Below are 23969 nucleotides of genomic sequence, written 5' to 3'. Positions count from 1 at the left end.
CCCAGCAGCTGCTTTTCAGCGGAGTTTTCCTCAAGCATACTTCCCCCTGTGATGACATTTTCATCTTCTCAACCATAAGCGATTCCAATGTAGATGTGCTTAATGTAGGCCTGAATTCTGTCTGACTTTTCCTAACAATGAAAACTCTTTCTGTGGGAGAGTTGCTATGGGTTACACATAATACTGCCAAGACAACATTACTAACGGTTTAATACTTCATCTGTCCACTTTCAAGTTTAAGTTCTGCAATGTTGCCCCAGTTTATATCAATTTTATGTCCATGTACAATTTTTTATTTTATTTTTTTATTAACATTTTGGCATATGGTCTGTAAAACCATGCTGCCAGCTCTGTACATTTAAAAACAGGAAGGTCAAAGAGCAACGTCTTTACATGGCATTGTGACTACTTGGTGATAGCAAGCCATGAAAGCCATGGTACAGGAACTTGGGTTGGATGAAGACAGTTTAAACACAGATTATAGAACAAAAGTATCGCAATGTTAAATTGGCTTCACTTAAAAATTTGGCCATTGCTTGATATATATGGATGTTATAGCTGCTTAACAAGGACAAAACGTAAGTGGGAATTGGAACTTTGAGTTTTAAAAGCGTCTGATATAAATTGGTTACTTGTGGTTTGTATCTAGTGCATCCTAAAATTGTATGGTTGAGGTCTGCTTCTTGACTGGGATCAGAGGGACAATTTGGGGAGTCCATAACTTTGATTCTGAACAGATGACTGGGATAAGATGCATGTCCAAGTCTCGTTCTGATGATTGATGTGATATGTCGGCGAGTTAGAGATAGAATGAACCATGCTTTCTGTGGGATGTCTCTCTGGATAGCGGTGTAATGCTTGCCTTTGATGAGTTGAGTTGTTGTCCAGTGATTTGACCATTCTTTGTAAGCCTGTTCCTTGATGAGGCTTTGGGAGTCCATGTATGGTAGGGGTAGTGTTTGGAACTATCCTTCTGTAATGCTCTGCTTTGCCAGTTGGTCTACTGTCTCATTGTGTAGAATTCCAGTGTGGCCTTTGATCCACATAAGATGAACTTCTTTTCAGTTTCCTCACCACAGTATATACTACTTAATACGTCCATGGTATATTTATTTGAACACTTATTCCTGCATGGTTTTCTAGTTTTTGAAGTGCACTCTTGGAGTCCGTGAGTATTCTGCTGAAGTGCTGGACGCCGTACATGATGGCTGATTTAATGGCAAGTATTTCAGCTGTGAATAATGAAGCATCCTTGGGAAGAGAAAACATTTTGGAAGTATTGAGAGCAGGGCAGTAGTACGCATAAGTGAATCCTTCTTCGGTCTTAGACCCATCTGTGTATACTTGAGTACAACTGCCCCAATATGCATCAGTGAAACTTGTTACTTTTTCACTGATATTTGTATTGCATATTATAAAATCTGGTAGATGAAATGTGGATGGTTCAAATATTGAAAGTTCGTACCCATGTCAAAATACTGGAAGCGATGTATCTTGAAAAGTAATGGGTATAATGTACTGTAATTTCTTGATGCTTTTGATGAACAGAGGTGTCTGTAGTCTTCTGTTTGTTCTTTTTTCACACAGTAGAAGGAGTTGGCGCAGTTTAGATGTTAGAGGGTGGACAGTTATGGACGAGAATTACAGAAAGAAGTTGTTGGCAAGCAGATCTTGTCTTATCTGAAGGGGCACTTCTTTACCAGCAGTGCGTTAGCAGGACTTGAATTCATGGCTCCAAGACATATTCCGAGTGTGCAGAACTGTAGGAGATCTAGTTTTCGAAGAACATACTGCGGTGCGTTGCTGAAAAATATGCAACCATAATAAGTACAGATCGTATTAACGATCTATATATTAGTAGAAAAGATGGGTTCAGCTCCCCACCATACTCGACATACTGCTCTAATGATGTTTAACGTTAGGCCCACTTTAGTTGCCAGGTACTCGACGTGGGTTCTCCATGTAATTTTACTATTGAGGTATAAACCTAATAGCTTGGCTGAAGTCTGTAAGAGGAAGGAATATGGCCCAAGATGTACAGATGGTGATTGTAGTGGAGTTTCTTTTGAGTGAAAACAATAGAAGATTCTGTTGGAGATAAAAGACAATAATAGAGGATTCTGTTGGAGATAAATTAAGACCTGTTTGAAATGTCCAGGTTTGGAGTTTCCTTGCAGCATCATCTAGACATAAACATGTTAACCAAAGAGACTGAGATGATGCGTAGATACATGCGTAACCTGCATACTGTAGAACTTTGACTGTTTGATTAAACATGTGATCGAGATCTGCACTGTAGATGGCATACAGCAAAGGACTCAGTATAGCACCCTGAGGGAGTTCTTTTGCTACTAGTTTGGGCCCATACAAGGTGTTATCATTGGTTCGAATATAGATTGTCTGCCGGAAAAATATATATACCTCGCACATATATTTCTGGAAGACCTAGGTCTTGTAGATTTTCAGAAAGTAATTGTATAATAATACTGTCGTATGCCCCAGATATTACATAAAATCAAGAATTTTCTTATGCTATTTTTAAGGAAACTTTCTCTCAAAGCACTGATACTTTGTCAATATAATTATGAATTTTTCATCTAAACAGTGTTATGTGGCTGAAGATGTTAATAATATATGAAACATGTATCACTTTTAACCAATAAGTTGCGTAAAGCAACTAATGTATCGACAAGGTGGAAAATACTTAGCTGTGAATCTGCCCCAGATATATTGAGGAATATTGCGGTAAGGTAACCATGTCCATAGTCAGAATGCTAAGACGGTCGTAAGTAGATCGACTTTTCCGGAATCCATACTGAGGGCGAGGCAATAAATTGTGAAACTCTAACCACCACTCCAGTCTAAGTTTCAACAGCCGTTCAAAAGTTTTAGCTATGCATGAAGATAGAGCGATTGGTTAAGAAGCAGCTTCATTCGGATCTTTACCTGGTTTTAAAACTGGGACAATAATCTGAGTCGTCCAGTTGTCTGGAAAATGGTTGTAATTCCAAATATATGTGAAAAGTAATAGCAATCTTTCCTTGGCGTTGCGAGATAAGTTAGAAAGCATGCAATAATGTATATGGTCATATCCAGGTGCAGAGTGAGCAGTAGTTTTTAAAAATTGTTCTCATTCATGTAACATGAAGGGTGATGTAAGAATATCTTGCGTGGGTAGGGAAAGTTCCAACTGTGGATGCTGTTTTGGGGGAAGCAAGGTCGTAGGTGGAGCAATAAGGTCTGTAAACTCTTCTGTCCAACATTTAAGTACTTTAGGGGTTGGCAGATTTTTCTTCATTTTGTTAACCATCGACCATATTTGCGATAGGGGTGTATCCTTGGTCAATTTTTCACAATAAGACTCCAACTATTCTTCTTCACCCTTTTCAGAAAGTGTTTGACTGCCACATCTATATTCCTGAAGTTGAGGAAATTTTCCATTGCAGTTGCACGTTTTAACTTGCTGAGGTGATTTCTCCTTGCTATCTGTCGACTGCATTCAGAATTCCACCATGGAGTAGGGAATCTTTTTGAGATGTTGGTTTGTTTTCGTTCAGGAATGGATATGGCAGCAGCTAAATTAATGGTGTGTATAAATGCGTTGTATTTATCAAGCGTGGTTTTTTTTTTTTTAACACAGAGTGTATATTTAATCTATTACCCTTATGTATCTGACCCAATTAGCGTTCTGAACGTTCCATTTAATGGTGGGTTTGACCGGTGAGGGACAAAACGGCAAAACAGGTGAAATGATGATAGCATAATGATTAAATCCATTGAATACGGCAAGATTTTTCAATGAAAATCAGATGAGATATTAGAAGAACAAATGGTTAGGTCGACAGCGGAGGGACGTTGTCCCGGCACAAATAAATTGAACTCGTCTACTATTTGTAAGACAGCCTCACCATATAAATCATTTATCTCACAACCCCATGTTGTGCTATTGCGTTATAATCACCACAAAAGAGGAAAGGTGGCTGTATCTGTTGAGTAAGCCGATAGATACCTTTCTTGAAATTGAATTTTTGATCATGGTGGGCTATATAATGAGACCAATGTAACATCTTGGTTGTTAACACGTTCGCTGCCAGAGTGGTACATTGTACCACTGAGTGAGTGTCTCATGTGGCCACGGCGGTACAAAGTACCGCTGACTGGTGTTGCTATATGAATTTCTCTGCCGGGCCGGCGGACCGCTGAACTATTGAATTCACTATGCTAGCGTACCGCTATGGCCTCAGAGCAAATCCTGGCGTGCTTGGTTTCCAAAATATAGTCTTTATTTTTTATTAATCCAACCTCCTTTTAATGGCAATATGCAAGTATTTGTCCAATCAGTTTAGCCATGCGCTTAGGTGTGCCAGGTTAGCTAGCTCGCAAGCTCAAGATTTTGAAGATTGTGAGTTTGAATCCTACTGTCGGGAAACCTGATTATGGTTTTCTGTGATTTCCCATTTTTCACCCCAAGCTTATGCTTACCTAATCAATAGGCCACACTGATCCTTCCAAATTGTTGCACCCATACCTGAGCTGATTTCTGCGTTCATCACAGTAAATCTAGCGTAAACATGAGCGTATTTGCATTTTCTAAAATGACAACATTCACTGACAACATAGCAACATTTTACATTACCAATGAGCATTTGGCAAGAAGTAAATAGGAAATAAATATATATTTCAAATTTAATTTGGTGAAGAGTTTTTTTGTGTTACAAAACGTAATAGATCAGTTTGACATGGACCCTACTTACCAGAGTTCTGATACTGAGGGGCTAGCGTCATTGTCTTCCGAGTTAGAGAAGAAAACGGTTTCATTTTTATAACTAACCTCTCCGTTCACTGGTAAAATAACTTAGAAATATCTCGCAAGTATTTCAGACACACCCTACTGTAAAATAATGAGTGCCTTGCGACTGTAGTCCTAAGCGCTAGTAAACAAATCGTGGCACGCTCTGTTATCTACAATGTGTACCATCAAGCAATGCAAACTTCTAGTATCGCTAGAGTGTACCGCTCTAGCCATCTAGGCAAAACCATGCAGTGAACATTTTTGTGGGGCCACGGCAGTACCTCGGGGCGCTGGAAATTTTTATTGTATTTTGTACATACATTGAACACTTGAGTGAAATATCACTTCGAATTTTGCTTTACTGCTTATTTACTACATGCATAGAAGAAAACATGCTTTGACCACCGGGACATTTCTTGCTATGTGTCCTGGCAGTCAACGTCTTAATGTGAACTCTTGTGGCAACAGCCTGAAAACTTGCAATCTGCGAGTGGTCAATAACTGTTTCTGTGTATGGAATTGTATTCTTTATTAATATTGCTACCCCTCCATGTCCAACTTGTTGGGTGAATGGTCAGTGTACTGGCCTTGGTTCAGGGGGTCCCGGGTTCGATTCCCGGCCGGGTCGGGGATTTTAACCTTAATGGTTCATTCCAAAGGCTCGGGGGCTGGGTATGTGTGGCGCATCCAGCATTAGAAATCATCCTAGGTAGGGCCCTCATCTTCACAGACATGCAGGTCGTCTAATAGGCCGTCTACGAGAAAAAGACCAACACCAGGCCTCTCCGGAGGCCATACACCATTATTATTATTATTTTTTTGATTCGTTGTGCCCAACTGTGGAGCGCATTTGAACTTATTTTGCACAATGTTTCTTCTTCTTGTCTTCCCAATATCTCTTCATTTTTTCACTGTGTTCCTTTCTGCGTGTTTCTGTCCAGCCTGTATTTTTTCTTGTTGGTTTCTCTGCAAATTTATGTTTGTTTACTAAGCTTCTAAATTTCATTCTATCATGAATGGTTTCGTCCTCAATACCCATTTCTTGTAGATCTTCATGAATTTCTGCTAACCAATTGTTGCGGATTTTCAGGGTTAGAGCTAGATTTAGAATTTTCTTTCTCAGCCTGTTGTTATCCATTCTGTGTAGGTGTCCGTAGAATTTCAGTCGTCTCTTTCTGATGGTATCTGTGATTTTTTCTGTGAATTGAAAAATTTCGTGTGGTTTCTTTTTCATCCAAATTCCATTTTCGAACTTTGGTCCTAGGATTTTTCTGAGAATTTTCCTCTCTTATTTCTCAATGCTTTTTATTTGTGACCTGCTGCCAATGATCAGTGTTTCAGATGCATAAAGTGCCTCTGGTTTGATGACTGTATTGCAGTGTCGTAATTTTGCATTTTTTGATATACATCTTTTGTTGTATCTGTTCCATGTGATTTTGTAAGCCCTTTGCAGTTTAGCAGTTCTTTCTTTGTTAGCTTCCTGATTTAACCCTGCTGGCTGAATAATTTCACCTAGATACTTGAATTTGTCTACTTGGGAAATTATTCCACAATTTGTGATTAATGGTTGATTGTCGAATCTTGATTTAGTTCCTTCCATAAACTGCGTCTTTTCAAATGAAATTTGAAGTCCGGTTTTTGCGGCTCAATACCTTAGTTGTAACTATGAGATTGACAAAGATCAATCTCCCCATTATCTTCAACTTACTAGCATGATGGCAACGTCAGTTAATGATACACCATTATTATTATTATTATTATTATTATTATTATTATTATTACCCCTCCATAACTGTCTTCTCGGTCCTGTCGGATGGCATTATAGCCAGGAATGGTTAGATTAGAATAGTTTTTAAGCTAAGTTTCACTCAAGGTTGCTAAATCAATACTTTCAGTGTATAAAACTCTCCATAAGATCTCTTTATTCGCAAGTACGGATCATGTGTTTCATTGGAGTATTTTATTCATTATCTGAAGTAAATATACTTGCGATCATGTTATGTATTATAGCTGGGTTAGAGGCCTCGGGCGTTGTAGATTGGGCTTAAGTAATGAGGAGCATGATAAGGTTAAATATCTTCCCGATCAGATGCTCATAATTCTGGGAGGTAGTTGTCATGATGTTGTGTGTTTGGGGGGATAGGGGCTGTGGGAAATTGGGGTTTACAGGCAAATGTGGGAGAATATACTGATGTCCTTGAATCGATGGATAATTCAATTTCGGTGTGGATGGGGAAGGAGGTCTCTGGGGCTGATGCAATTGCGGTGGTGTGCGAGGATGCACTCTCATTGGCGTTTGTTGTCTTTGAGGAGGCATTATTTGTTTTTAATGGTGCTGTGAGATTAACTGTGAGTTTGTCAGTTAGTTTACTTGCTGAGAAACCTGTTCTGGATGCTGAGGCTGAATGTCAGCACTTCCATTAGTTGAGGGGTGACAGGGTGCAGATGTTCTGTGGATAATCCCATTTGTTTCACAGAAATGTTTAAATTCTATTGAAGTGAACTGGCTACCATTGTCTGTAATAACATATTAGGGAGTCTGACACGTGCAAAGCAATCCCTCAGTACCTCAAAAGTTGATAAAGGATCAGTCTTTGGCATTTGATAAACCTCTGGCCACTTAGAAAACGTGTCAATAAGAAACAAATACATTTTCCCATTAAATGGTCCTAGAAAGTCTAAGATGAATTTGATCAAAAGCATGTTTAGCTTCTTCAAATCAGACCAATTTTTGCCTTTTCTGCATTTCTCGAATTCCTCATACAAGGATGACAACTTTTAACATAGCGTTCAATGTCTCCATCTATTCCTGGCCACCAGAAATATTGACGAGCCGGCATTTTCATCTTTATAATTCCATTGTGAGCACCATGAATCTCTTCTAAGAGCTGCTCATGGAATTTCTCGGGCACTATAATTCTATGTCCCCACATTAGAAGATCTCTATCAAAATGAATTTCATCTGACCTATTTAAATAAGGCATCATATTCAGCAATGAGTTTATCTAGGTCTTTATCAATAATCACAGCACTAACAAGGACCTCCAGTCTTGTACAATCAAGCAAGTCAAATTCAACTAACAAATCTCTGCCTAACAGGACCCTATTTCCTTCATCAATAGCTATCAACTTACAAAGTCAGCTAATATTATTATAGCATACACTGACTTCAATTTCTCCAACCGGAATAAGCACATGGTTGTCATACATCTTTAAACAAACATTAGTAGATCGTATTTTACATTTAACAAACTGTTCCAAGTAAATACTCTTAGGAATGACAGAAATTTCTGCTCTAGAATCCAGTTGCAAACATAAATGTTTGTTATTAGCAGTTACTGTGATAGTCCACAAGGCCTGATTACATTATTATTGCAAAAGTTCATTTGAATGAAATTTAATACCGAATGATTTTCATCATGCACACTTTTGCAATTATTTCCTAGCAATTGACATACCTGATATTAAGTGCCCAATCTGATTACAATTATGGCATCTGTAACTCCTAAATTTACAAGCTTTGAAGTTATGATTACTTCCTCCACAACACTTGCACTTGCTTAGCCTTTCTTTCATGTCGAGCTGCCTGTTACTTATCAGCATGGTAGGCTTCTGCACACTAACAACACGGTTGACCTCTTGATATGCTGAAGAAGCTGTCAAAAGTGCGACCTCCTTCTTCAGGGCAACTTCAATTAAGTCTTGTAATGATGATGTGTGGTTTTCTTCGCAGACTTTATCTATCATGGCTCCTTCCAATAAACCACAAACAAACTTGTCCTTTAGCTTCTCCTCTAACATATTTCCAAACATACAGTCGCTAGCCTTCCTCTTAATTCTTACAAACCACTGCCAAACTGTTTCTTGAGATGACTGACGTAGATTATAAAATTTTCTCTCTTTGAAAATAGCTATCCTTTTGGAATACTGTTTTAAAAGAGCACACAATTCATCGTAAGTTTTATCTTTAGGGAGTGTTGGCTCACACAAATCCTTCAGTACTTTATACTCCTCCTCCCCAAACCAGCACTGCTACTCTCTGTTCATCATTAACATAATTCACTATGAAATACTGTTCCATTCTCTGTTGATAGGTATTCCAATCATCTCTGCAGTGATATTCAGATAAGGAGCCAATACAGTTACCTGAAACATGCATGACACTTGATGTGTGTTCTATCATCCACAATTCAGTTCCTGCATTTCCAATGGGTGTAGTCATAATTCGTGCAGTATGGTTTCAGTGCATCTAAACTTCATCAGAATATAATAATTTTTATCCTCGTCGCCACACATTAACAACCTTCTGTGCATAACTTCTTTAACTGGACACAGAGTCAAAACAATAGGACAAAACATAAACATAATATCTCTTGGCAACCGTAACTAAGTAACTACATACACTACAACTTGCTAACACATTAAATGTAAATTTTACTGTATTTTTAACTCTGACAAAGACAGCTTCATGATCACTTATACCATCTATCAATTCAGTTTTCCTATAGAACTCATCTGGTTTTATCAGCACCACGTCTAGAATATTTTCCCCTCTAGTTAGTTTTGTCACTTTCTGATTCAGCAGTCCTTCCCATAATAACCTATTCACCATTTGTTGGTCATGCTTTCTGTCATTCGCATTCCCTTCCCAGCTAACATTGGACAAGTTCAGATCACCTGCTCCAATAATGTTTCTTTCAGTGTCGTTCCCCACATAGGTGATTATCTTATCAAATAATTCTGCATCAGCATCACTGCCAGCCTTGCCAGATTTGTACACCCCAAAAACATAAAGTTGTCTTTACTTGTCTTTAAGAGATGAGTCTTACACTAAGAATTTCATGTTCCTCATCCTAAACTTTTTTGTAGCTTACAAATTCTTCTTTCACCACCAGTATAAATACCCCCACCCCCATCCACCCTCCTCATCATCATCGGTTTGCCTTTCCAGCGAGCCGGGTAGGGTGTTTGAAAATGAGAGTCAAAGTTTCCTATTCAAAAAGATTTTATTGTCCATGACAGATTCCCAATTCCATCCTCTTCTCTCCACGACTTCCCTCAGTTGATCCATCCATCTTCTTCTTGGTCTTCCAGTCCGGCTCCATGACTAAAGGGTTAGCGTGCTGGCCTTTGGCTACAGGAGTCCTGGGTTCGATTCCCAGCAAGGTCAGGAATTTTAACCATAATTGGTTAATTTCGCTGACATGGGGACTGGGTGTATGTGTCGTCTTCATCATTTCATCCTCATCACGACGCGCAGGTCGCCTAAGGGCGTCAAACCAAAGACCTGCGCCTGGCGAGTCAAACTTTTCCTCGGACACTCCTGGCACTAAAAGACGTACCGTATTTACTCGCGTATTAGACCTCCCTTTTTTCCCACTTTTACAGCCAAAAATAATAAGGGGGGGGGGGGTTTCCAATATGTGATACTCAAAATTTTGTGCAGCGAACACATGACTTCTAGGTTTAAAAAAAGAGCTAAAAATTGTACGTATAAACATTCTATACTATTTTTTAACAAACTTAGAATGTATGTAAGTTATACTGCCTATTTTCGTCGGAAGGCAGTGTTTCTAAACGTAAAAAGATAAAATATGAACACGACTTTTAGGCCTACGGTACATATAAAAGTCCGTTTTAGTTACTCATATCACGTCATTCGTTACATCTCATTAATTCCTCTGGTGAGGTTGACGTCAGGAAGGGCATACGGCCGTAAAAACTCGCTAAGAAGACTTGTCTCGCTTCATACTCGATCCCGTAGAAGAAAGGGATAAGGGTATCGTGTTATCATATAATTAAATATTGATACAAAAGAACTTACTGGCCAGTGATTTGCCTCTGTCAGTTCAGTAGTAGGCCTACCACACAGTAAACCTGATCACTGCTTTCATTTGAATTATCACCTTGCGCCGCCAACTTCCCTGCCTTGCTACCGGCGTGTCGGCATTCTAAGTGACATCACCTTCACTGCTATCTCTCGTCAGTTGCGTCAGCCATGCTTCATTCATTCCCTTTGAGCCATTCACTGCAGGCAAGAGCATACAAGGTCCCGTCTTTTTGAACCTTTTAAAAATAATTTTGTTGCCGACTATAGAGTCTAAACAGTGTAAATCTATTCCCAGATGGCTCCTGATATTCCCAGTTGGTGTATATGTAGCATAAGCCACTCCTTCCGAATAAAGCCGTACGGTAGAAGACATGCCAAACCATCAGCTGATAACTAGCGCATGTTACGAGTTGTACTTCCGAATGTAATACATAGTAACTGGTAACATTCTTTTGATAACTGCAGCTGTTGAAACACAGACCCTTATTTCTGAGTATATTTCATGCTTGTTCTCTACATTTATCACATCAGGATTTGCATAAACAGCTGCCCATGATATAAGACAGACCACACTGTTTAGGTTAGGTATATTATCGCCCTGATAGTGCCAAAAGTTCGACGGAAAAAATAAAAATAAATAACAGGAAAATATACCGAATTTATGGATATCTACAGGTGTGGCGGTAATGAGTTTTATTATCATAATGTTTAATTTTGTACGTTCGTTGTCTCTTTTTTTTATTAACGCATACCCTAGTATGGTTTGTTTGGCATCTCCAAAAATCGTTTAAAGTACGTCGGGACATAAAATTATTATTATTATTTGTTAGGTACGTTGGTGAGTAAAACGATCGTTTTAATTGGATAGCTTTTATCACGTTTTAAACTTACTTCTCTCTAAATATATACCTATAATGGCCCGAGTTACGAGATATTAAACGACCACTTTGTTAATCATCTCACCTGCTGTATAAATAGCAACAACCGCAAATATTTCTCAACTAAAGTAAACTCGTTTCCTCATCCCGAGGTGATACAGCTCTTTTTAACCCAGTGGAGGGGAGTTACAGGTACCGCTTTTACCGCATATCAGCCTTCCTGCCATTCGTAAATCTCTGGCAGTATGGTACTGGGAATCGAAGTCAGACCCCCGAAAACAGCAACTAATTGTGCTAGCCATTACACTGGCGGACATTATTAACTACAAAACACAGACATATAGCATGACTGATGCATGCTTGCAATGTGCGGGTTGGACACGAAGCTAGGCCTATTCATCTATTTGTGTGACGTCATCAGAGCTGCAGTAGACTTACACTACAGAGGCGGACATTTCTAAAACACAGATGAACCGCATGGATTGCATGCGTTTTTCATTACATAGGTCGTACGGACGAAACTATTCACAAATTTGTGCGATGTCATCAGAGCTGCAATAAGACTTGTACCCACTTCGAAGCGGAATCGTCATCGTTCTCTGACGAATTACGCGGGGGGGTCCTATAGGCGAGAGTTTTTTTTTCATTTTCTTCGTCTCGAAAAGCCAGGGGGGTCTAATACGCGAGGGGGTCTAATACACGAGTAAATATGGTACGTCATTTCATTGGTCTTCTACCTGTTATTCTCTTTTCCAAATAAGCACATGGTAACATTGTGCTATTCATTCGTTTAACATGCCCAAACCATTTAAGGCGATGTCATCAGAGCTGCAATAAGACTTGTACCTGCTTCGAAGCGTAATCGTCATCGTTCTCTGACGAATTATATTGGGGGTCTTGTATGTATGTTGGGTATTCAGCCCGAAGGCTGGTTGGATCCTCAACAGGTTCACCATTAGCTGTCATAGATGGCCTAGGTGTCACTGAAGAGGCGTATTAGGGAAATGAGGAGTGAGGTAGTTTCCCGTTGCTTTCCCCACTGAGCCAGAAGTTGCTATTGTACATCAGCCTGCCAAGCCTACTGAAATGCGTGCACCAACCGAGGGGGGTCTTAGAGGCAAGATTTTTTTTTTCATTTTCTTTGTCTCGAAAAGCCAGGGGAGGTCTAATACACGAGTAAATATGGTACGTCATTTCATTGGTCTTCCAGCTGGTCTTCTACCTGTTATTCTCTTTTCCAAATAAGCACATGGTAACCTTGTGCTATTCATTCGTTTAACATGCCCAAACCATTTAAGGCTAGATGACCTAAGTCTTTCCTCCATCGATTCATTTAGACCTAGGTATCTCATCATTTTTCACATGATCAAGTCGTATTTTTTGGAGGGCAGTTCTAAGAAATTTCATTTCACAGGCTTGAATTCTACTACAATCCTTTGATGTTAGTGTGCAGGTTTCCAGAGAATATATAAGGATGGGAATGAAATATGACTTGTACAGGATCACTTTTGTTCTTTGTGGGACCTTCTCATCCCATAGTAGGTGTCTAACGATACTGTAAAAGTTAGAGCCTTTGGTTACTCTGTTTGTTATTTCTATCTCAGCTCTATTATTACTAGCCATTACACCTCCTAAATATCTGAATTGGTGTACTACTTCAACTTGGTGGTCCTGTAGTTTTATGTTGCATTCTGTATTATGTCTGCTGATTTCCAATGCTACTGTTTTTGATGGGTTCAATTTCATTCCATAATCATCAAACTTCTTACACCATGCATTCAGATTATTTTGCACTCCCTCCTCTGTTTCATACCATATTGCCACATCGTCTGCAAACACCACAGCCTGAAGATCTTTATTACCTTTTCCTTTTAGTTCCTTTAAAATGTTAGCCATGACATGACACACACTTCCATCAGACACCAACAGCTGTAACAGCTGGGAGAAGACTGGACGGAGCGCAGACAAGATTCACTGAAGACATTATACTGCCCGATTTCGAGCTCGCATCCTGTGTAGGATAAGAAAGTGAGGGAAGAAGGGAATACAATGAGATGCATGAGGTAAGCATGTGTTAAATGACAATTCTGGATTTCAAGTTCATATAAGTTGCACAAAATCATTAAATTTCCCCACCCTCTGCCTCTTTCTTCAGTTTGTATTTTGACATCTGACTAATGGAGTATGGTAAGTATAACATTTTTACTGAATACTTCGGGCTGTTAATACTTCCTCACGACAATTTTTGGCTTCTCAATCCCAGCATTGAAAAATACTAACGAACGCTGACTGAGAGTCTCTTTTCCACAACCAACATGTATGTGCAACTTGGCAGTCAGAGAGAGGAGGATTTCAGTGAGGTACTATAGAACATAGTAAACAGAACATTACAGGGTTTTGACTATAATAATGCCATTGTGGGGTCTTTGGCCAAACATCATTCAGTCTCCCGCATTCACAATATCAGTAGCACTTGCAATACGTGGCTTTTTGAACAAGCTATTCTGGTTCTGAAAAATGAACGATAATAAGTGGGAAAATCATGCTGAGAATTCTCGGCGAAGAAAGCAAATACAAGTCAATTAACTCGGTCATGAAAGACGATAATGCGGCTCATTATCCAGTTATGTTCCTTAATTCTGACCTGCCAGCATATGAAATTACAGGAGTGCCAATAATACTCTTGAGGAACCTAGACACACTGAAATTAAACATTGGTACTCATCTGAGAGTAAGGTCTTTACGCAGCAATATTACTGAGGCTCATATTTTAATATGTACTAGAAAGGTTGAAACTGTATTTACACCCCATATTCCCTCCTAATTCCAAGCAGTTATCCCTTCCAATTTACACAACTTTAGTTCCTGATAAGTTTCTGCTTTGCTATGTCGATGAATATGTTGCAAAATCAAACTATAACTACTGCTGAGGTAGGACTAGGAAATTCTCAGGATATTTCTCACATGAGCAATTGCACATTGCTTGCTCTCGAGTAAAGTCCTCTAATTATTTTTTTACTTGCACAAGGCAGTGAGACCCTAAACTCTGTGTATACTTGGGCACTCTAATGGAAAGATATCCCTTTCACTACCAGAAATAAGATCTAAAAATACTCAGCAGCAGTCACGCCATATTTCGCACCTTCTACTCTCACTTTTAGGTTAATACTGTATAGTTTATATAATGGATCATCCAATTATCTTGGAACTGGAGCGATGGCTTAGCTGTACAGGACTACCAGTTGTAGCTTTGTATTGCAATGCAGTTTGTTTCACGTTTCAGTGAGATACCCACTGCCAGCACCCCTGAAGAAGGTTTTCCATTGTTTCCCAATTTTCACAACAGGCAAATGCTGAGGCTGTACCTTACTTGAGGCCATGGCCACTACCATCTCAATCCTACTTTCTCATTGTTATATCACAAATTGCAAACTGAAGTGAGAATTAATGGAAAATAATATACCTAATTATTCTATTCCACGTAGAGTGTTTATTTAAGATTCATATGTCCATACAGAATCCACTTATGCTGTTGGGAGATTACAAAAGACTTGTTTTGTTCATGGGCAATAAAGAGTTGGAATCTTAAACACCTGAACGAGACTCGAAGAGCTTCAAAAGGTCTGGGATTTCAAACTCATTGGACAGATCAGAAGGTGACACAGTGTGGAAAAGAGACAAAAAAATCTGAAACTGGTACCAGCAGCGGCGAGGATGGCACATCAGATACCACACCAGACACCGAAGCCAGCGATACAGACACAGAAAACTTGGAGAAAATTGTTTACCGGTAAGTCCGTACTTCACAACAATGCAATAATTTTTTGCAAGTCTAATATTTTAACTTTAATGCTAAAATCAATGATAATTTCATTTTTATTTTCAGATTGGAGAAACATTCGCAGAACTGTTACGAATAAATTATGAATTATGATTTCGACTATTTTACTTATCTTTATGTATACACGCAAGTATTACATGCACCTTAAACTTGTATAAAATACAATTTAGTTATGAATTAAAAAAACAAGCAACAATTATGCAGTTAAATATGGAACTGCTTTATTTTGTTTCAGGTCAACAATTATGATATGACTATTTTATGTCCAATTGCATGAATAAGGGTTTGATTTTTGTCCTTGAATTTATTCTATAGATAATGAGAGCAGCAGGAATTATCTTGCAATATCAACATTTGTTTATAAAGGGAAACACCATTGTCTTGTGCTGTCGTATCAGTTTGATTAGCAAGCATTTACTTGAGGAAGTTCCGTTTCATTTAAAGTAATTTCACAAACTTAGAGAAATGCTATGCAATAAGAAAGAGGGACCAATAACAAAAGGGAAGATAAATAATACTGTATTTTGTTATAGTATAGTTTGTGCATTCCTCATTAACACATTCTCCCGCTTAGCATGTCGAAAATTGAAAGTCCCTGATTCTCATTGTATTAAAGCTATATAAAAAAATTACCTCATAGAGTCACAAATTTTCGCAATTACTGCTTAGTATGGTCACATTTTTCCTAGCCCTGAAAAAGTTATTTGTCATCTGTTGTGGAAGGAATGTGATTTCCAACTAGGGTAAATGCCCTTACCACAGCTGTGTGATAAAAGGAAAAGGCTTTGAGTTTCTGAACTTCGCAGGATAAGTTGCACCTTCGGGGAGCAAGCCGTAGCCTCAGAAATGCTCAGTTTTGCTTGCCGGTTAGCAGTGAGACTGCAGAATAATACAGAATAATACCCTAGTTGGAAATCACATTCCTTCCACAAGAGATGACAAATAACTTTTTCAAGGCTAGGAAAAATGTGACCGTACTAAGCAGTAATTACAAAAATTTGTGACCCTATGAGGTATTTTTTTATATAGCTTTAATACGGTGAGAATCAGGACTTTCAATTTTCGACATGCTAAGCGGGAGAATGTGTTAATGAGGAATGCACAAACTATACCATAACAAAATACAGTGCTTGTATTTCGCATTCTATTAGAAGTTAGAAATTTATTTTGTGTTGAGTGGTACAGTGAAGGGTAGCGAATATTTGTCGCATGATAGCCTATATCTGGATAAAAAATAATTGTATGAAGTTGACCAGCACAGTGCATATTTGTCTTGTGATAGCACAGTTACGGATACAGAAAATGTCTTGAAATTCCTACGCACTGGTCCAAAATAAAAGGCTTCTACTAACATTTGTTTTAGAAAGAGTGTGATCTGTAATAATACTTTAATATCTGTATTGGCCCCCGTGTACGTGTTTTTAGATTTGTTGTTAGGTATATTTCACACACTCTTATCGTATACTGAAAAACCACACGGTTCAGCCACTGCCTTCTAGATTTGCACTATTCGTAACTCTTATTTCTTAGGGAAAGTTTGATGAAATGCAAGAATCTTAACATGCTTTTTAATTGTTAACATGGCATTGATGATGATGATGATGCCTGTTGTTTAAAGGGCCTAACATCTAGGTCATCGGCTCCTAATGGCACGAAATTAGACGAATAATGTAAGGACAAGTAAAAATCCATAATCCTCCACTGACCAGAATTCAGAACGTAAGGAAGAAGAATGAATGGATGGATATGAAGTTAAAACAATCAGTGGATCCGACCCGCAATGCCTCACATTCCCAGTAACTAGTGTTAAACAATACTATTACTGATCAAGGGACCGAAGGAAGAAGAATGAATGGATGGATATGAAGTTAAAACAATCAGTGGATCCGACCCGCAATGACTCACATTCCCAGTAACTAGTGTTAAACAATACTATTACTGATCAAGGGACCGCTTCTAAAGCACAATACTGAATCGATGATCCTTGTAGTCTAAACGGGTCCAAAATCTAGGTCATCGGCCCCTCATAATGGTACTTATCGCTAGGAAAGTAGAACCATGGTATTTGTCATGTTGCGGTACTAATCAAAAGTAGCGTAGACTTGCGGTATTCCACATATTATGGTACTACTCACAGGTAATAATGTAATGCACACATGTAAGTAGTAACATAGGAAGTTCTACAGTAGCCTTCTGATCATATGATGCCAAAGTACAATTTTGAAAAACTGTTTGAGACAAAGTTAATAAAAAAAGAAGACTGGGATATCAACAAATGGAATACAGAAAAAGAAGATATAGTGTGGTGGACTGATGACTCAAAGACTGTCGATGGTACAGGAGGAGGGATCAACGGGGGAAGACCTGAGAGATAAATCCAGATGAGCCTGGGCAGACACACTACAGTCTCTTAAGCTGAAATGATAGCTATCACAACATGTCTTGAAGAAAATCTGAAAATGAACTATAGGAATAAGAACATTTTCATTTTTACGGACAGCCAAGCGGCCATTAAGGCACCAGAGGTAGTTAACATCCAGAATTGTCTGGTAATGCCACTCACTTCCCCTGAAGCTCTCAAAGTACAACATCGTCAAAATAATATGGGTACCAGAGCACGCAGGTATAGATAGAAACGAAAAGGCAGATAAACTGGCCAGGAAAGGGGCAGAAACACATTTTGTAGGCCCAGAACCTGTATGCGGGATTTCCTACGGACAAGCCCGATACCACACAGAGATGCCAACTTTCAAGAAAAGCAATTCGTAATGCAGCCGCTAAAGCCCAGGCGGGGGGGGTCGTAGATTTTTCTTTTTTAGAGATCTTACAACAGTTTGGAGTTCATATTAGCGCGGGATTCAGTCTTGTTCTTCCTCATCATGCGCATCTGGAAAATCGCGGCTACACACACTAAAAAACATGTGTGAATTAGATTTTGAGGAACGCAGTAAACAGGGCCATTCTTTCGAGTATTCCTCCCTAATATCTCTTTTTTTTTTTTTTTGCTAGTTGCTTTACGTCGCACCGACACAGATAGGTCTTATGGCGACGATGGGACAGGAAAGGGCTAGAAGTGGGAAGGAAGCAGCCGTGGCCTTAATTAAGGTACAGCCCCAGCATTTGCCTGGTGTGAAAATGGGAAACCACGGAAAACCATTTTCAGGGCTGCCGACAGTGGGGTTCGAACCTACTATCTCCCGAATACTGGATACTGGCCGCACTTAAGCGACTGCAGCTATCGAGCTCAGTCCCTAAATTTTTGAACTATTTCTGGTTTATTACTAGCGTAACTAGTCACAGTAACGTAATCACATGTATTTTCCTGCACAAGAAATCGCTTCATTATTTCAAACCTTTCGCATTTCATAACACACGATTGCCATATATCCCAGAAGAGCAATATATGTAAATTTGGCAACTAAAATAGCAATAAATACTTCTTCAACATGTTAGTTTGCCGCAAGGTGAGCAGTTACATTGTTTGATAATTATCATTTTTTCGTTAATTTAAGTGTATAAATAAACTAAGGTAAGATACATGTTGTCCTAGACAATATAGCAATGCTAACGTCTAGGACAAAACAAATTTTATTCAGTATAGTTAAACAAATGTAAGAGGAAAATGTTAAATGTTAAGCATGTATCAAAATTGAACAAATTGCAATAAAAGAGTGCTCTCTCCCATAATTCCGGAAGCCGGAACTAGGGGATGGGCGTACTCCATTCTATTCTACTCTACTCTACTTCTTCAACAGTCACGCACACAGTATTCATAATTAAACGAAGTTTGTCACCACTTTGCCGCCAAAACAAAGAAAAAGAACTTGCATACTTGCATGGAAGTCTGATCATGTGAGGAACAAAAACAACCACTCCACAAGATATGCCAGTTCACAGGTGCCTATATTTCCGGTACTGGAAGCACACACTGCGTTCGGTGTGTGAAAACTCTAAATATTCTTAATCGAGGGACAAGAAAGGGGTATAAATGATTACTGAGAAATCCGGAAATAATATTCTGAGAAGTCAAGCTGTAATGGCATTCCTTATGCATCTTTTTGAACACTTCATACACTTAGATCTAAAAATCAACAACAAATCGTAATTTGTGGTGTGTGATACGTAAAGGCGTAATTACGATGGGTAATTCGTAATTATTACGATTGAATCGTAATAGTTGGCATCTCTGACCACATAGGAAAATGGGTACAAAAGAAACAAATGGAAAACTGGAAAAATACTCCAGATGCAGGCTTACAAAGGAACTAATAAAAGGACCAAACAAGAAGCATACTAAAGAACTGTTGAAACTCAGCAGAGAAAATATAAGATGGGTAGTAGGACTGTTGACAGGACACTGCCATCTGATAAAAACACCTACATAGAATTGGAGTAATAAGAGACAACATATATAGGAAATGCAATGAAGCAGAGGAATCAGCTAAACACATACTTTTCGAATGTGAGGCGCTGGGTAGAATCAGACTCTCCACTCTAGGACTACCAGGTGAAGAGAGAGAGAAAAAAATCGAAGGCGAACCAATAAGAACAACCTGCAGCTTTGTGAAGGGAGCAAGTATATCTAGGTGGGAATGAAGGAAAAATATGGTAGCAAAAGATCTTAGAGGTCGACGGTAATTAGGAACTCATATTTAGAGGCCCCATGAAGAAAAGAAGAAGAAGAATGCGCACATGTAACACAGACCTATGGTGTTTCATACATTGTGTTGCTATTTACAGGCAATGCAAACCTATGGTGTTCTTCACATAAGTGGACTAACCACAGGGACTCGCACTATCCCGTGGTGTTCCTCACATACTGGTACAAATCACAAGTACTGTAAAATGCATCCTGAGCACACACTGTCGATACTAATCACAAACCTATTATGCAACTACCAGTGGTACTATGGGTAAGTAAAAGCGACACATGGTGTTCCCTGCGTGGTGGTACTAATTACAAGTAGTATCATGGTTCTAATTTAATCATCCCTTGGTTGCCCCTTTTTAGTCACCTCTTACGACAGGCAGGGGATACCGTGGGTGTATTCTTCGTCTGCGGCACCCACCCACAGGGGGTTGTGTGTTTGGTCCACGAGAGGTATTTTATTTCCCTCAAGTCCGTCGGCAAGCCGGTTAGGACCCCCCTATCCGTCACCTGGGACGCGCCACATGGGAGTATCACCTCTCCCCCGGCTACGCCAGCGTAGTAGGTTCATGGAACATGGTGTTAATAAATAACTTATAGTATTCATTTAACAACTATTGACGAAGCCGGGCCCTAGAGTTGTATGAGATCTAGTTGTTTAATTCCCAGATTGTACTTCCCATGCTCATGTGGAGCATTTTCATCATTCCTATCCACCAAAAGCAGTATCGTCGTGCTATGAGTCAGTGTGCTGAAAGCCAGCTTGTTCTGTGCATCAAAAGTAACGTTACACTTCTGTTGGTAACTACATGCTCTCTGCGTACATGAACAGTGAGTCTGCGACAAATTCCGTTTCAAGCTAGGAAAAGCAACTTCCGAATGTTGTGAAATGCTGAAGACAGCTTTTGGGGATGTTCCCAACATCTGAATGGTTTTTCCAGTTTTGGGGGAGGGGGAGGCAGAACCTCACCCTGGTCACCCAGTGTCCATTTCATCAGAAATATTGCAAAAATGCATCAGACTATCAGGGAAGAAAGTCACAAAACTGTTGATGAAGTTGGTGCATTTGTGTGAATCAATTATAGAATCAGCCACAAAATTCTAACAGAAGATTTTCGCTTGTGATGTGTTGCACTAGATTCCCAAGCGAGAATCAAAAGCAACAAAGACTTGACGTGTGCTCGGACTTAGAAGAACAAGCTTTTCAATACCATTAAGAGTGATGAAACCTGGGTTTATGCATACAACCTGAAAACCAAAAGACAATGGAAAAGTCCAGGAGTCACATGGACCAAAAAAATAAACAAGGCAAGTAAAAACAATCCCAAGTGCATTCTGATTTCCTTTTTTTAATCAAAGAGGAATATTGTTCACAAAGAATTTATTCCGCCAGGTCAAAAAAAAAACTGCTTTCTATGTCAAGTTTTCAAATATCTATGAGAAAATGTGAAGACAAAGTGACCTGATCAGTGGTGAAACAACACGTGGTTCATTCACCATGACAATGCACCAGCCTATACTGCTCTCCTGACTTGACAGTTTTTGAACAAGAACATAACCCTGGTTTCCTCCCTCAAAAATGGATCCCTTTGAAGGTGGTTTCCTCCCTCAAAAATGGATCACTTTGAAGGTGATGGGGACCAATAGTGTCTCACATTTAGAATGAACTATTTACAAGATCAGTCTGGGAATTTACAGACTTGACCTCATATGTCTCGACTCTGTGACATTGTGCGTATTATCACTAATGTCGTGATTGCAAAAAGACTGGCAAAACATTGGAAAGCAGTTCTAAATGAAATTGCAGAAACCTTTCCCAAGAACACAACCTTAACTTGGAATAAAGTGGCGTCCGGTTCCAGTATCAAAAATAGTCCTCAAAGAACAAGCATTCTTCAACTGAAAGGCTATCCCATAGCTGCCAACTTTTAGAAATCAAAAATAAGAAGATTTTTTAATTCTTTAACTAAAAAAAGAAACATTAATATGGTTGAAAATGTACCTAATCACTCTAATTTATGATACATACATAATAATAATAATAATAATAATAATAATAATAATAATAATAATAATAATAATAATAATAATACAGTCGAACCTCGATATCTCAAAACTATACTTGAATTTTCAGTATCTCAAACTAAGTTTTTCCGGCCATTTGTCCCATTCTTCACATGTATTTATTTCTCTATTCCCGAAATTCGGTTATACGAATTTCTCGAAGCAAACATTTCCTCCCTTGAAGCAAAAAATACTATGTAACTCGAATTTTGTGCAACATTAACTGTGCAATACGGCATTTGCGGTTTGTGAGAAACAGTTAACAAGTAAAGAAAGGATTCCAGTGAACTAATTATGAAGTAAGAATAAACAAAAACGCACTGAAATATGCGACACTACCACATACAAAACAGATCGGCATGTCTCGTACATTATTGACATACGACTTTGACACGGGGAAAAGCACAAACCGCTAGAAATAACACGTGGCCTTCAACTCCAAATAAATTACGCACAGAAACGATGTTACTAGTGCGCGAACCACACAATAAAGGCGGCTACACACGTTACTGTATAACTCTGCAATTTACCTGCAGCAACCGAACTGTGAAGATTTATCTCACATGTGGACGGTAAATTGTTGCAGTTATATCTGCTTGCACAGTTCATCGGAGCAAGTTCATTTTTCTAACCAATAAAACTGTGTCGTTTGCGTTTGCACAGTTTTATCGCAATGTGTGGACTGTAGCAATTGCCGATTGCTCAGTTCAAGTGAGTCACTCGTTAAGATAGTGCGTGCTACAAGTTATCACAACATGTCTCAGGAAGACCAAAGCGGATATCGTGAGCATTTAGAAGCTTTCACAGAATGCTATAGAAACTAATCTTGTCTCTGGCAGACAAAGTCAAATGATTAACACAATCGGAACAGAAAGATGCCGCCTACAGTAAGTTGATTGAAAAATAAAAATTAATTGACTGCAAAGCCAACAGAGACATAGATGTAAAAAAAAAAAAAAAAAAAGGATTAATAGTGTTCGGAGTTCTTACAAAAAAGTTAAAGTTAAACAATCTAAAATAACAGGATCAGGCACTGACGAGATATACACTCCGCGTTTGTGGTAATTTCATCTATTGGACTTCTTATGTGAACAAGAGACCCCAAGAACTTCTACATGTAACCCGTGGCTAAATATCTTAAGGTAGCGGACAATCTCTCATGAGGAGATATAGCTTGTCTCATCACAGTATGCTTTTTCTTTATAAATGGAGTAACCAGTGATAGAAGGTGTAGATAAGTCTCTTCAGCCATTCTTAAATAATTGTGCCAATCTTTCGGTACGAAGCGTAACTCATTTAATAAAATTTACGTGTGAATATTGCTCTCTCTGTAGTAGCCAATCTTTACACCACACGCGGCGTGTCTTCTTTTGCTTTTTCATTATACACACACATAGGCCCAACACCGCTAGTATGTCATCATCGTCCGTAGATGACGTGTTCCTCTGATAAATGTCTGATGAGTACTGTCAATCGACGCATTTATCTGTACCGTGTGAAGGCTATAGGGCTTTCAGTTTTACTGCGCAGTTCATCATTGCAATTAAATCGCACTGTTATACAGTAACGTGTGTAGCCGCCTTAAGAAACTCATTCTTTCGTGCCGATTAACTCTCCTCTTGCCTGTAGGACGATTGTCGTCCTGAATCCCCAGCCGTAAAGCACACATGCTGCTGTAGTGAGCAAGAAACACGATACACGAAGGCGACGGACGATACACTCGCAAAATAAAAACGCTTGAAAATGAGGTGGGGTAAATTACACAAGCACATAAGAATTTATCCTAGGGGAAGAGTATTGACTGTACTGGATGTTATATTGGTAAAAAATAGGAAGAATGAAAAATAAATCGGAAAATCAGAAGACGAGTTAAAACCGGAAAGTTTCCGGGTAAATCGGAAGGGTTGGCAGGTATG

The 23969-nt window shown here is 39.0% G+C and overlaps 1 protein-coding gene across 7 annotated transcripts in view; it reads right to left on the bottom strand.

The window, feature by feature from the left end:
- Prp4k (Pre-mRNA processing factor 4 kinase) overlaps nt 1-23969 on the bottom strand; it is a 355103-nt gene that overhangs the window by 312265 nt on the left and 18869 nt on the right. The window lies entirely within an intron of this gene.

This window comes from Anabrus simplex, chromosome 4 (genome assembly GCF_040414725.1).
Source record: "Anabrus simplex isolate iqAnaSimp1 chromosome 4, ASM4041472v1, whole genome shotgun sequence".
NCBI lineage: Eukaryota > Metazoa > Arthropoda > Insecta > Orthoptera > Tettigoniidae > Anabrus > Anabrus simplex.
Note: the sequence above shows the minus strand (reverse complement) of the source record. Positions and strands in the feature narration are given on the sequence as shown.